Genomic DNA, 16194 nt, shown 5'->3' on the forward strand with positions numbered 1-16194 from the left:
GGCTTTGTGTAGAATAGTCATTTTGTTGATGTTAATTCTCTTGATCCATGAACATGGGATATGTTCCCATTTTCTTTGTATCTTTTACTATTTCCTTGAATAATATTTCCTTGAATAATAATGGTGTTTTTAGTTTATGAATCTTTGACTTATTTTGTTAGGTTTACTGCTAAGTATTTTATTCTTTCTGCTGCTATACTAAGTGGGATTGATTTCTGAATTTTTTTTCTTTTATTCTTTTCACATAGAAAGAGACAAAGATAGAGTAAAATATTCTACACTGGGGGTGGGATGACGGCACACTTGGTTGAGATCACATGTTATAATGCACAAAGACCTGGGTTTAAGCCCCAGTCCCCAATAGCAGGAGGAAAGCTTCATGAGTGGTGAAGCAGTGCTGCATGAATCTCTCTGTTTCTTCCCTCTCTACATCTATTATCTCAATTTCAGACTGTCTCTATCAAATAAAAAATATTAATGGGGGTTGGGCGGTGGCGCAGTGGGTTAAGCGCATGTGGGGCAAAGTGCAAGGACCAGCGTAAGGATCCTGGTTAGAGTCCCTGGCTCCCCACTCTGCAGGGGAGTCTCGTCACAGGCGGTGAAGCAGGTCTGCAGGTGTCTTTCTCTCCCCTTCTCTGTCTTCCCCTCCTCTCTGCATTTCTCTCTGTCCTATCCAACAGCGAACAACAACAACAATGGTAATAATAATAACCACAACGAGGCTACAGCAACAAGGGCAACAAAAAGGGGGAAAATGGCCTCCAGGAGCGGTGGATTCATGGTGCAGGCACTGAGCCCAGCAATAACCCTGGAGGAAAAAAATTATATATATATATATATATATATATATATATTAATAATTTTTTTTAAATTTTTACAATGCTGAAGTTTTCCCCAGTGCAGTGAAGTTAGGACTCAAACCTGATTGGCTATGTACTTAATAGAGAAGATGCACTATCTTGCTGGTCCTGCTATTATTCCTTAAGCTGTGTCTGCCCATGACTATCTGTCATGTAGTTGATGGTAATATCTTCTGATACTTTACACATGACTTTAATCCATGTGGGTTATTATTCATTCTTTAATTTTATTTTTCCTTCGATGGCCATATATGTGTATGTATACACAGTGAAAGATATATATATATATATATATATATATATATATATATATATATATATAGATGTGAGTTAGGTGAAAAACTATTTTGGTTAAGTACAGGCTATAAAAAATATATATCATTTATAATTAATGCAGTTACTCATTTTAACCAAAACCACTCTAAACATATAAAGTCTGATTTGTAATTAATTCAGTTGTCCATATATTAACCAAAATAACTCTCAATGTACCTATATAACCAGTTTCTTAGTCAAGGAAGAATTCATGATTCTTTTGGTCATTTTATTTTTACTATCAATTAGTTATATGGAGCTGGTTGGAAATAACCTTATCATTATCAGTCTTACCGTATATTATCACTGCCATGGTTATTAGTGGTTAAAATTAAAGTTGTATTTAGACAGGGAAGATAGATCATGTCATAACTGCCAGATAAAGTACATAGCAAGTTGGAGTGATGATATTTAGCGATGAGATACAACATAAACAAATGGGCAGGAGTGAATTGGCTAGTTAGGTCAACTTATTTCTGTACAATTTAGATGACTACGTGTTATCATTTGCTTTGCTTTTGAAATCGAGAAATGTCTCATTTTCTGCAGTCTTGATCATGTACAGTGTTGTTAAAATTCGGCGGCTCTAGCCTGGTGGGCTAGCTTCACGGGCGGGTAACAGAGACGCAGAGACATACGGCTGGGCAGGGAAGCTGTATTTCTTTATTCAGGATCAACGATTCATAAACTAAACCAAAATAATCACCAAACAGAACTCTGCTGTCTCTTTGCGGCGGCGCAAGCACTCTCTCTTACTCTGCAACTCTGCAACTCAGGAACTCTGGTGGGGTTCTTTGGGGCGGGGCCAAGGGGGCCCACGAAACTAACTGGACTGATCCAATTCTCTTGGCGGGGGAGAACTAGAACAACCCAATGTAAAGCATACAACAGTACAGTTTTCTAAGAAAAACATATTTTGACTTTAAAGATTCTTTCCCACAATCATTTCCCACCATAAGTGTGTGTATGTGTGTGTGTGTATTTGTATGATCACATCTAAAAATTCTTTTGTATTAATTCTCTAATCATATTGCAATGATTTTTGTTTTATTCTTCTTTCACAAATGTGTTTGAGATAATCTTCACAGTTTGTGATTTACTATTTTATTTTACTTATTTTTTGCCCTTACCTGGGACTTTACCTGCATGAGTCCACTATTCCTAGTAGACTCTGTTTTTCTTTTTCCCAGATATAAGATGAATAACAGAGAGAGGAAAAGTGAAATAACACCACTTTAAAAATCATGAAGTATATCATTTACATGATTCCCCTACAGGGTGGCAAGGGATCAAACTTTAAGTCCTTGTTCATAGTAAAGTGCACACTGAAATTGTTTTCAATTGCATATTCTTTCCTGTTAAGTATTCCTAAGCTTTAGAAAAGTATCCTATATATCTATGTTTGAGGGGAAGACTAGAAATGCTTTATTTTAAAATAATTAGCACATTCTTTGACATATAGTGTCTACCTTTAAAGAATGACTAATACATATATGATATTTAAAAAACAAACACCTAAAATTTTAGCTACTAAGTCAAGAAAATATGTCCAAGATATTATAATTTTTCACCAAAGAGTCTTTCTTTTCTTGGTTTATAGGCAAGATGAGCAGTTACTTAGTTATTCTACTTGAGGTTGTTGGATGATCAGTTCTCATAATAAATATTTGCTTACCTGTATACCTGAAAAATCCAGACTCACTTAGTTTCATCAGTTACTCTGAAGTTTTTCACACAATAGTTTAAAAATATTTCCCAAGTCATTTCAAAGTGATATATAAAGTGAAACTTTTTTCTGTTCTAATTACTGGAATTTCCTTTTGTTTTTTAAGTTTCTTTTAATTATCTTATTATCTTTTTTTTTTTTTTTGGATAGAAACAGCCAGAAATTGAGAGGAATGGTGAGGCAGAGAGAGAGAGATACAGAGAGACACCTGCAGCCCTGCTTCACCACTTGTGAAGCTTTCCCTCTGCAGGTGGGGACCAGGGACTTGAAGCCAGGTCCTTGCACACTGTAACATGTGTGCTTAACCAGGTGCGCCACCACCTGGCCCCAAGTTTTTTTTTTTTAATTATCTTTATTCATTTATTTTAGAGAGATGGCCAGAAATTGAGAGAAGGGGGAGATAGAGATGAAGAGAGACAGAGAGACATCTGTAGCACTGCTTCATCACTTGTGAAGCTGTTCCCCAGCAGATGGGGGCTGGGGGATTCAACCAGGGACCTTGCACATTGTAACATATACATTCAACCAGGTGTGCTACTACCGGGCTCCCTGGAGTATTTTCTAAAAATTGAATTCTGGCATATTGTCACTGAGCTAGACTTTGTTGTCCTAGACAATCTCTCCTACCCTGTGAAGCAATGGGATGGTACAGGATCAATACATGAATGAATGGATGTCACAAAGTGTCTAGAGTTTATATGTATTGCATATTTGTTTCATATGGCTTGAATCCTCCCTCCCAACACCCTTTCTCAGGCCAGACTATTTCTTAGTGCGTTGATGTTTAATGCATCATTCTCTTCATTAGAAAAGGTCAGTAGGAGTAGAACATGCCATGGATTGCAAACTCCGTCACAGTGGCAGTTGATTTGAGACGACTATTTTGCCTTTGGCAAGCAGGTCTGCTTTATTTTATCCCTTCTAATGACAGTACTGAGTTTAACTTTAGCTGAAATCCAGCTTCACCAGTTCTGTATTGAAAACAGAAGGGAAAAAAAAAAAATCCCTGTGTCTTTTCCCGCAGCATCAAAATTGACAAACCACTCCTGCAAAATGATTTACACTTTCACTCCAATATTGAGACCTCTCCTTTGCAAGGAGTCAACTCTAATAGTCAACAGCTGCTGGAGAGTGTAGGGCTAGGTGGTGTCAACCTCTGTTAGTGTTCAGTTTTCTGGTTGTGTTTAAATTAATGCAGAGAAAGTGTTATTATTGATCAGGTATATTCACAGCTAGATAAACAACTCTGCAGCCATATAGATATAGGCTGATTTTTTTGTATACTTACATAATTTGTCTTATATATTTGCCTTTATAACAAAATCATACATTCTGTAAGCTTGCTTCTCATTCCCCCATTTTTTTTTTTTAATAATGATTGACATGACTGTAGGATAAGAGAGGTACAATTCCCACCATCAGAGTTCCACATCCCATCCCCTCCATTGAAAGTTTTCCATTCTGTATCCCTCTAAGAGTATGGACTCAGAATTATTATGGGGTTCAGAAAGTAGAAGGTCTGGCTTCTATAATTGCTTCTCCACTAGATATGGGCATTGGCAGGTCGATACATACTCCCAGTATAGGCAGATTTTTTTCTTTCGTTTTATAAACTCTTTATGACATTGGTAGCTAAGCACAATGGAGTAAACACATCTATTAGCAAATTGCATTCAGGTTTCAATGAAAAAAAACATTGAATGGAAAATACGGTTGAAAGATGTGGAACAAAATAGCAAATATATTTTCTATGGTACTATATTTGCATGTTGATGATGGTTGTGAGAAACGACAAGAATTATTTCTACTTTGTTTAACAACAGGAATACCCTTTTTAATCTAAAGGAAAAGGTGGACTGCTGGGAGAACTAAGGTAACATAATCAGAACTAGGAAAATCCCATTAAAGAAATTATAACATGAAGTAAAGAAATTGGAACTTCACTATTGTAAATAGAAGGTGGATTGTAGTGTTTCTAGTCTTCATCTAAATACTTCCCTTAGTCATTTCATTATCATCATCATGTTAATCACATTCCTATCTATCATCATAGTCATCAACTTAGTAGTTAACAAATTATTGCAAAGTAATTAGGGGGCTGGGTTGTGGCACACACAGGTGAGTGTACATATTACCATGTTCAAGGATCCTAGTTTGAGCCCCTGTTACCCACCTGTAAGGGGTGTAGGAGGTAGTGGGACACTTCACAGGCTACAGGCTGTGAAACAGATCTTCAGGGATCCATCTCTTTCTCTTCCTCTCTGGTTGCCCCTCCCTTCTCAATTTCTCTTTGTCCTATGAAACAAAGTAAAAAAAAAAAAAAAATCCAAAGGGAAACTGGATACTGGGAAAAGTGGATTAGTAGTGATAGCACCTAGCCTCAGCTATAACCCTGTTGTCAATTAAAATCAATCAATTCATTAATTACTGTAATGTTCTAGTAAGTGTCTTTTGTGGGCCCACCATATTTTTTGGGGGGTCCTACAAACTAAGAATTTATACATTTTATATAATTGAAAATTTTTAAAGAATAATAATGGTTTATGTGCAGACTATACAAAATTTGGATTTGATTGTCCATAAATAAAGTTTGGTTTATGTGCAGACTATACAAAATTTGGATTTGATTGTCCATAAATAAAGTTTCACTGGAACTCAGCCACACCTATCACTTACATTGTGAATGTATGTTTTGCTTGCTACACTTTTGGAGCTAAATAGTGACAACCGATACCGAAGGTTTTGCAAAGCCTGAAATATTTACAGTCTGACCCTTGGTAAGAAAAGGTTGCCAACTTCCATCCTAGATAACTAGCATCCAATTTAACATTGATTCAAGTCAAATTCAAATTCATGTCAAAATTATTTGGCAAAATCAGGTTAATGTATAATCTAGGAATATTTAGTTTGGGAAGTTTAATTTGGGTTTTTATTAAATTGTGGAAACTTGCATGAAAACAAAAGAGTTAAGTTTACATGAACACTGGCAGAACTGTTATAGAGCATTTTGATTTTGACTTTGTACAGAGCCAGCACATGTTCCCTAGAGCTAATTTGTCCAACTGAAAAATATAAATGAATAATCATTATTATTCTTTTTCTTGTCTATAGAACACAGTATACATGTAGTGGAACAATTCTAATTTGACTCAGGGCTATATTATAGCATTCTTCTCCTCCAAAAGAAAGATTTTTCAAGTGGAAAATTCAAATTAATTTTCATTTGTCACGTCTTTTTCTTGCAAAAGAAAAAAAATACCATTGCAGTAACAAATTAAAAATGCCCTAATAACTATAAAGCATACAAGAAGAACATGAGAAAAGAGAGATTTTCCCTTAATGATAGGCAAACAAACATTGGAAATAAGTAATCTATGGAGGCCTTTTGTGTTTAACTTGCTTACTATTCATTGGATATCATTTCCTTTTTAAAAGTATGACACAGAATATAATATGGAATTGTAAGTCATAGCAATTTTAATAGTTTCATAATAACAACAACAAGAAGTTAATTTCAGAACGTCTAAGCTTTGAGTAATTACTTCAGAATTGATACTTTAACTGGTCATTGTATAACTAATGTGACTGATAAACACACTGTAATTTATTTACATTTGCGAAATAACTTAAGAATTATTTTTAGCATCTATTCTGTGACCATATAATAATTTTATATGTGTCTAAAACTTTTATGAATTACTAGAGAATGAATTTACTATGTGACTTTGGACATGATCCAGAATCTTCCTGCTTTCTGATCTAAACAAATGGTATAAGATAGAAGAAAGATTAATGTAATGTAGAGTATATATCTGGTCTGGCATTTGTATGAGGTTGAACTATATGAATAGCTGAAAAAGTAGATCTGTATTGCTTGAGGCTGGGTATTGGCTCATCCTGTTGAAAGCACATGCTACATTGAGCAAGGGCGCAAGTTCAAGTCCCTGGTCTCCATTTGCAGATGGAAAACTTAACTAGCAGTGAAGTAATTTCTGTGGATATCTCTGCCTTTCCTTTTCTACCTACTCCTCCTCTCTCAAGTTCTCTCCACCTTTATCTAATAAAATATTAAGAATGTATTTTTAAAAGCAGATCTTCAATAAGGATTATTATTATTATTCAATAGAATAGATAATGGAATTTAAAAGAGTTAAAATGGGGCCAGGCAGCGGTGTACCCTAGTTGAGTGCATCCATTATCATGCGCATAGACTTAATGAACCCCTGGTCTCTGCCTGCAGTGGGGGAAGCTTCATGAGAACTGAAACAATGGTGCAGGTAGGTATCTCTGTCTCACTATCTCCCCTCCCCTCTCAATTTCTCACAATCCTATCAATAAAATAAAATTAAAAATAATGAATTATTCAAACTGGTGAAAAACTATCACAAAGCAGAACAAAATTGTTAATATAACATTTAATCTGAATTTAGGATATTACAAAATAAGAATTTGGAACTATTTTAAAAATAGAATAAGGCTCACAGGAAGTAGTCCAGAAGTAGAACACGTTTCACTGTGCTTATCTCTCTTCTTTAATTAAAAAAAAAGAAAAGAAAGAATGGGGGCAGGGATTGATAGCATAATGGTTATACATGCATGAGACTCCAAAGTCCCAGGCTCAATCCACTGTACCTCCATAAGCTAGAGCTGATTAGTGCTGCCTCAATACATATTTTTTTTTAAAAAAGGCTCTCTCTCCCTCTCCCTCTCCCTTTCCCTCTCCCTCCCTCTCTCTCTCTGAGGGGTAGCTGGGGGCCCACTTGTTGAGCACACATGTTACAATGTGCAAGGACCTGGGTTCAAGCTCCTGGTCCCCACCTGCAGGGGAAAACCTTTGAGAGTGGTGAAGTAGTGTTGCAGGTGTCTCTCTGTCTCTCTCCCTATCAAACACTTCCCTTTCGATTTCTAGCTGTCTTAATAAATAAAGATGATATTTTTTAATAATGAATAATGTGGTAAAAATAGAATGTGAAATTCAAATTTGAAGACAGAAATGGGAAAAATCAAGTGAACATTGGTATATTCAGAAATTATTTTGAATAGAAAAACACATCTTCTTAGGAAAAAAAAGTACTAATAGGGGGCCATTCACACCTGGTTAAGCTCACACAATAGTATGTGCAAAGACCCAATCAGGTTGGAGCCACGGCTCCTCACCTACTGGGGAAAATTTGACACACGTGGTAAAACAGATCAGTGGGTTTCTGTCGTTCTCTCTCCCTCTCTTTCACCTCCTCCCCTCTCAGTTTCTCTCTGTCCTATTGAATAAAATGTTTAAAAATTACTAATTCACCAGCAAAAAGACTATGCAGCAAGCTTGATTTTTTTTCTAAATTATTGTGATACTTATGAATGTGTTTTTTTTTTCTCAATTTATATTAGAAGATGAAGAAAATGGGGAGATCTTCCTCTCTTACTCTTCCAAACAGCAAGCTCTCAGAGTTGGATGTGAGAGAGTTTTGTTTATCACCATCAAGAGGCAGGTATTTGGTGTGCTACTGTTTCTATTTAGTTTAGAGACTGGAGATGTTAAGTGTCCCGTAATTAATAAGCAGATCCTCAAAACAGTTAATTATCTATCCTAAATGTCTATAATGCTAAGGTTGAAACACTCTTGATTTGAAATCTTATTTCATATATTTATTTTATCAAAGCTCTGCTCAGCTCTGACTTGTGGTGAGAAGAATCGAACCTGGGACCTCAGAGCCTCAGGCATGAGAGTCTTTTTGCATAATCATTATGCTATCTCCCCTGTGATTTGCAATTTTTGTTAAAATTTATTTATTTTATTCATACAAGTGAAAGAGAGAATGAAATTGAGAGAGAACCACTGCATCACTCTCCCACATGAAAAAGCTGAGATAACTCAATAGCTCTTGCTTTTTCAGTTCACTGCTGTAGCCACTGCTGCTTTATGGCTTCCTCCTTTACAGTTTCATTCTAATTACTGTATTATAACATTCATATTCCTCACTCATTAACTTTAGGAGAAAGTATTTTGTATACTTTAAATGACATTTTTATTCATTGGTTAGAAGGATTTTCTGGATAAAGCAGAATTCTCCATAAGTTAAAATCCATATTTACTAGAAAAGTTTTAGTTTTTTAAAAATTCATTACCATTTTATCATGTTATAATATTACTAGAGATTTATATTACAAAATATCCTGCATTTTTCTTCTCCGAGTTATTCATAAGTATACTTTTTATTACATTGGCAGCACTCATATCAAAGACACAAATATCAAATGATTTATTATGATGTGATAGCGGGAGACATAAAATATTTATGGGAAGAGATGTTTTCACAATCTTATAAGCAATTAAAATATAAGAACAACTTGAAAACATGAAATATCTAAAGAAGACAAGACCCATCTTGTCATCTTTCCCATTTACGATTTCCATTTCCTTTTCTTTTCTCTTTAAATCATGACTTAGAAATTTTGTTTTGTTGTGTATGTTTGAAAGCTTTCAAGAAAATGACCTTCATTATAACTTAGCTCATGTTTCCAAGTGCTTTTTCCTTTTTTAGAAAGGGGAGTTTATCTAAGCTTTTGATATGTGAATTTCATTATGAAACTGATAATAGTCTGATTGGATTTTATAGAGTATTCAAACATTTTAAGGAGCTCATTTAGGTCCACTGTATTCATTATCTTTAAGAGATATTAATGCAAATAATTTAACTCAATTTGTAGAGACTCTCCTTAAAGGATAGGGCTGGTAGTCCTGTGACTTATATTTCAAAAGAAAATTTTGATTAAAAATTAGACTTTAGCAAATGGGGAGCTATCCTTGGGGTAGAGTACAGAATTTACACACATGAGACCCCACATTTGGTCCCTGGCACTATATATGCCTGAGCTAAATGGTGCTCTGGTGTCTGTCTATCTATCTATCTATCTATCTATCTATCTATCTATCTATCTATCGATCTATCATCTGTCTGTCTAGCTATCTCACTCACATACAATTAATGCCTTAATTTAAAAAAAATGTTAAAACTGACCGAGGCTTTAGAATCAGATAATTTCATTTTATCCTACCTAAGTCACTTACTGGGTGTTTGGCCTTATTTACTTCTTTACTCAGCTGTCATGATATGCTGATAGAAATTAGAATAGTTTCTTTCTCATTTGATTAAATAATACTAATGCTGTAAGTGCTTATACAGTTTTGAGCATTAAAAATGATTTAAACTATTATTAAAATCTTTTGAGCCTAAAATGTGTTAATTTAGTAATAGATTAAAATTTAAAATAAACATGACAGAATATTTATAGTCAGCTATGAATAGTTGAATTGATACAAATAATATCTATATGGCCTCTAATACCTGGTTACTTTTGCCATTTTCTGTCAGTTGATTGGGATTGAGATACACATAAAGTTTTGTGTTATTCAGTGACATAATTTATGAGAGTGGTTAGCTGTTACTGATAACTTGTCCCATTATCTGCTATGATCTCAGAATATTAAAATTATGGAGTTCTTTCATGTCTTTTAAATTTATAGAGAATGAATTTAAGGGAAAACATTTTTTTTTTACTCCAGGGTTATGGCCGGGCTTCAGTGCCTGCACTATGAATCCACTGTTCTGGTGGCTATTTTTTCCCTTTTTTTTTTTGTTGTTCTTGGCTAGGACAGAGAGAAATGGAGAGAGGAGGGGAAGACAGAGAAGGGGAGAGAAAGATAGACACCTGCAGACCTACTTTACCACTTGTGAAGTGACCCCCCTGCATGTGGGGAGCTGAGGTTTCTAACCAGGATCCTTACGCTGGTCCTTAGTGAATCTGCAACACATGGTACTATTAAAGAGAAAAATAGACATTGGGAGTCGGGTGGTAGCGCAGAGGGTTAAGGGCACGTGGCACAAAGCACAAGGACCGGCATAAGGATCTCGGTTTGAGCCCCCAGCTCCCCACCTGCAAGGGAGTCGCTTCACAGGCAGTGAAGCAGGTCTGCAGGTGTCTCTCTTTCTCTCCACCTCTCTGTCTTCCCCTCTTCTCTCCATTTCTCTCTATCCTATCCAACAAAGATGCAATAACAACAATAACTACAGCAACAATAAAAAACAAGGGCAACAAAAGGGAAAATAAATGTTAAAAAATTTTTAAAAGATAGTCATATTTAAGAAAAATTTAATGTATTTGAACTTGTCATGTCCATGCCCAATCAGGATTTCCAAGAGCAAACCCTAATTCTCAAATATGCCACCTAGAAAGCAAGGCGATATTGAAGGAGAGGTGCATAAAATTAAACATTATCTAAATGAAAAAGCTGAAGATATATATATATATATATATATATATATATATATATATATATATATATATATTACAAAGGTGAGTACTCTGGGGCTGGGTGGTAGGGCAACTAGTTGAGTGCACATGTTGCAGTGTGCAAGGATCAGGGTTTGAGCCCCTATTTCCCACCTGCAAGGGGAAAGCTTTGCAAGTGGTAAAGCAATGCTGCATATGTCTCTCTAGCTCTCTAACTCTCCCTTCCCTCTCGATTTCTGACTGTCTCTATCCAATACATAAATTAAAAGATAATACAAAATTTTAAAAAGGTGACTACTCATAATACGTTTTAAAAAATAAATTGATGTATAATTGGGAAAAGTATGATCAGATGCAATTAATTGTAGCAAAACTAACAGTTGCCATAATTCTAAAGAGTGAGCAAGTTTAAAAAAAAAAAAAAAAACATGGGGGCCAGGCAGTGGCGCACCTGGTTAAGCTCACACATTACAGTGCGCAAGGATCTGGGTTCAAGCCACTGGTCCCCACCTGCAGGGGGAAAGCTTCATAAGTGGTGAAGCAGGTCTGCAGGTGTCTCTCTCCTGCATTATTTTCCCCTCCCCTCACAATTTCTCTCTGTCTCTATTCAAAATAAGTAAATAAAGATTTTTTAAAAATTTAAAGGCATTTTTTAATTGAGAAAGATCACTGCAAAAACTCTCTGTAACATTGTGTCAGTGGATCAATGTTCCATATTATTCTCAGTATAAGTAAAAGTAAGTATCTATGGAGAAGCTATGGGTGTAAGCAATAGTATAATGGTTATGCATGCCTGAGGCTCAGAGGTCTCTGGTTCAACCCCCACTATCACCATAAACCAGAGCTGGGTTGCACTCTGGTGAGAGAGAGGGAAAGGGAGGGGGGAGAAAAGGGGAAGGGGGAGAGATTAAAATTACTGTGTACCATACACTGTGTTAACAATCTATGGCAACCCTTTGATAAAAGACATAATTGAATATATAGGAAACAATATAATCTGGGAATGCCTGGTAAAATGTAACTCATTCTGGCTAGATAGGGTTTGTTATGGGTAATGAACTTCAATATATGACATTACATATATGAATAATTTCTATAGAAATTGGAAGAAAAGAATTCCAGAATTAGAAAAGACAAAATATATATATATATATAAATTTAACAAGTAGTGTGTGTTGACTGATCTTGTAGGAAAAGAGAGTGCATAGATGGCAGGAAGATGTGTAGTCAATATGTAATAAGCGATGTAACTGAAAATGTATCATTTGATCTCATATAATTGTTAGATAAAATTTGGACTGTGTTCTTTAGGCTAGTGATGAAGATAGGTGTACTTGGTAAATATATTTCCCTGTGATTCATTGTCACAGGGAACAAATATCAAATATGAAAACATGAATTTCTTTTTTTATTTTTAAAGATTTTATTGATTAGAAAGATAGGAGGAGAGAGAGAAAGAACTAGACATCACTTTGGTACATGTGCTGCTGGGGACTGAACTTAGGACCTCATGATTAAGATTTAAGAGTCCAGTGCTTTATCCACTGCGCCACCTCCTGGACCACTGAATGTATCAATTTCTCATGTAGAAAAATTACAATCCTTCCTTCTCTTCAGAGATGCCCAAAATTCACACCCTTTATTTCCAGTCTTCTTTGACTTTGGTTCATTGAGAGAGTCAACACTCCCCTCATTCCTAAAAGTCCTTATGGTGTTTCTGAAATTTAAATGTGCACACTCATTAACTGAATGTGCTTTGAAATGCATGTTCTGTTTCAGTCAGATGGAGATTCTGGTGTGTGTGTTTGTGTGTGTGTGTGTGTGTGTGTGTGTGTGTGTGTGTGTGTGTGTGTGTGTGTGTGTGTGTGTAGCTGGTGTCTCATAAATGCATAGTTCTATCACTCCATGCCTCTCTTTCATTCAGTTAGTAGAAATACACAGAGAGGGGGAGACACCACAGCACTGGAGTTTCTTCTGATGCCATAGCACCTCCCACACCATGGTTTGAACATAGATTGCATACATAGCAATGCATGTGTTCTACCCAGTCACTATCTCTGCAACTCTGCACTTCTGGTTCATGGTGATAGATATGCAACCAATCCCAAGGACCTTATTATTTGGCGAAGGAAGGCAGCTGTGCAGAGCAGGGATGCTTACCAAACCATTCTCTCAGGTTGTAAAGATGTTCAAATTGGGGAGTCAGTCGGCAGCACAGTGGGTTAAGCACAAGTGGCGCAAAGCGCAAGGACCTGCGTAAAGATCCAGGTTCGAGCCCCAGCTCCCCACCTGCAGGGGAGTCGCTTCACAGGCGGTGAAGCAGGTCTGCAGGTGTCTGTCTTTCTCTCCCCCTCTGTCTTCCCCTCCTCTCTCCATTTCTCTCTGTCCTATCTAATAACAATGACATCATCATCAACAACAATAATAAATACAACAACAGTAAAAAACAAGGGCAACAAAAGAGAAAAATAAATATTTTTAAAAAAGATGTTCAAATAGACTTAATCAAAACCTGTTCCTGACTAAGATATCTAGACTAGGATTTTGAATCAATTTTTCTTTATTCTTTATTTTGAGAAAAGATAGCCAATATTCAAATGTAATGGGCATTTTTACAGGTACTAAGATTTTTTTTTTTTAAAGATCACAGTAAGTAGATAGATGACAACTCTGTGTAGCAGATAACAGACAAAGTACTTTTGATGGAGCTATACCAAATAATAAATAACACAATATAAAATATATTTAAACTATATTAACTATCTACTAGAAAAATAAGAGATGTCTACAGACTTCTTTCATAAATATACAAGGAAAGTGACTTGATAAAATATTATGATTTTTAAATCCCTAGTGGGTTAAAATCAAAATGCAGAAGTAACTTCATGGAGTATGACTTCTTTGAGGAACATTGGTTTCTTAATCACTGTCATTCATGGTTTTTCAACTGAAGTAAAATTATAGTCAGTTCTTACTTTTAGGGGAGAAAACCATTTCTTAAATACTAGAATTAGACAGGTAGTATCCCAAAGATTATTTTTGTAAAACCAGTGAAATCACAGCATCATTCAATAGCATGCCATAAAGCTTAGTTATTTTTCAAGATGAGCCTACTTTGGATTCAATATGTTATATGTTATCTGAATTTTTGCCTTATTATATGTTGATACAATAAAAAAATATCATTGGATCATCTAGAACTGCACTTAGGTCTGTCAGAGGATGCCCTGAAATTTTTCTTAAAACCTTCAGATAAGTAGATTAGTCAACATTCCCTGGTAACATATTTCATTATCTCAAAGACACTTAGAGACATAGGGCATCAAATAAAAAATCACTTCCACTTTACTCTAAATCCATTTCTCTTGTTCTGCTCTCATCCAACAGAGAAAAACAGCTGCTCACCTTCACCCACATGCTTTCCTGTGAGTACTTGATTACTGTTGTCAACCACTCACCCAGACTTTGCTTCTTCAGGTTAAATCTCTGCTCCTTAGCCTTTCTTTGAAAACTCCTTAGCTCAAGAAGTATTTCCTTTTGTGCTTCATCTTAGATAGACTCAGAATGATCCATTTTCCTTTACTTAGTGGAGGGTCAAATCAGTCAGGAAACTGAAGTATATGACTAACAATGGTACAGTATGAGTATGTAGTTGGTTTGCAGAATATGTTCCTATCTCTACATCTCAAAATCTACTCAGTATTTGCTGCCAAGGATAACAAGAAATTCAGCTTAGGATAGGCCTGTGTATAAATTTATAAACCAGAAAAAAAGATTGATTTTAAATGCATCTTAACCAGCTTTCTCATATGATGAGGTTGCTATTTGAGAGAATTCACAAATTTCAATTTTCTACTGACTCTAGATAATGAGGTTTTATAATGCTGAATTTAAATTTCTTGACTTAGAAATTTTTTGGCTCTCCACCCTACAACTATTAAATTAATGATTTGAACTTAATTGTAATACTGAAACAAGGGCCACATTGGTAAAGTGAGTTTCATTTTATTATTAAAGTCTGTTGTAGAAGATTTGATTTCTGTCATGTCAGATCTTAATTATAATCACTGCCTCTTTAACATTTTATGTTAAAAAACATAAATGTGACACTGAGGAATAAACACAAGGTCCCAACATACATTGCAATACTGAACTGCCTCCCTGTCTTGTTATTCTGTATTTTTGAAAGATGAAGAGACACCAAAGCACCACTCAGTCCTATGTGGAACTCCACTTGTTTCTATCCATGGAGCTCCCATAAGGTGCCAGGGATGAACCCAGGGCCTCTTGCATAATAAGGAATATATTTTATCTACTGCGCTACCTCCTGGGCTTCTCTTGGACTTTTTATCATACTTGGAATCATCATCATATTGAATGCAACTATAATGTTTATTTTTCAGAAGCATTGGCAGTTTGACCTAACTAGTTCCCAACTTGACTCTCCTCTGTGATGTCTCCAATAAATATGTAAGAACCTCTTTCCTTGGTGTGAATCTCAATGATTCATGAGAGTTAATAGTTTATTTCAAAATAGGACAATTTTTTATACTTAGAAAGTTTTCTGTTTTAAACCTAAATCTACTTTCACTTAACTCTAATTTGTTAACTTGGCTATCAAAGGATTGCTATTACTGCATTTATGGTACTTACTATGTGAAAAAAAAAAAAAAGATGCAGTTCCTTTAGTTGAGGCCATATTCCTACGTCAATCTATGTCAAACCAATATCCTATAAAATGTGGTAAGTGTTCTGGAACTTGACTCTCCTTGCTCTTAATATTGAGTCCAGGTCATATGAATATCTGTGGCAAACATATTGCCCTCATTATGTTGAATATAACATCAGCTTAAACCATTTGTTTTTCCTCCTCAAGAATGCTCATTAATTCTTTGTAGTAGCTATTTTCTGTCTTACAACACCAGTTGTTTCTGTAGTTGACTCATGTGCTTTATAGATGGTAGCTCAAGTTTTTGTTTCGGGGTGAGTTTTTGGGTTTTTTTTTTT

General features: G+C 35.5%; 1 protein-coding gene across 1 annotated transcript in view; it reads left to right on the top strand.

Moving 5' to 3' along the window:
* TENM3 (teneurin transmembrane protein 3) overlaps positions 1–16194 on the top strand; it is a 1349345-nt gene that overhangs the window by 112778 nt on the left and 1220373 nt on the right. The gene's annotated exons all lie outside the window — the stretch shown is intronic.

The sequence above is a fragment of the Erinaceus europaeus genome, chromosome 2 (assembly GCF_950295315.1).
Source record: "Erinaceus europaeus chromosome 2, mEriEur2.1, whole genome shotgun sequence".
Taxonomy (NCBI): Eukaryota; Metazoa; Chordata; class Mammalia; order Eulipotyphla; family Erinaceidae; genus Erinaceus; species Erinaceus europaeus.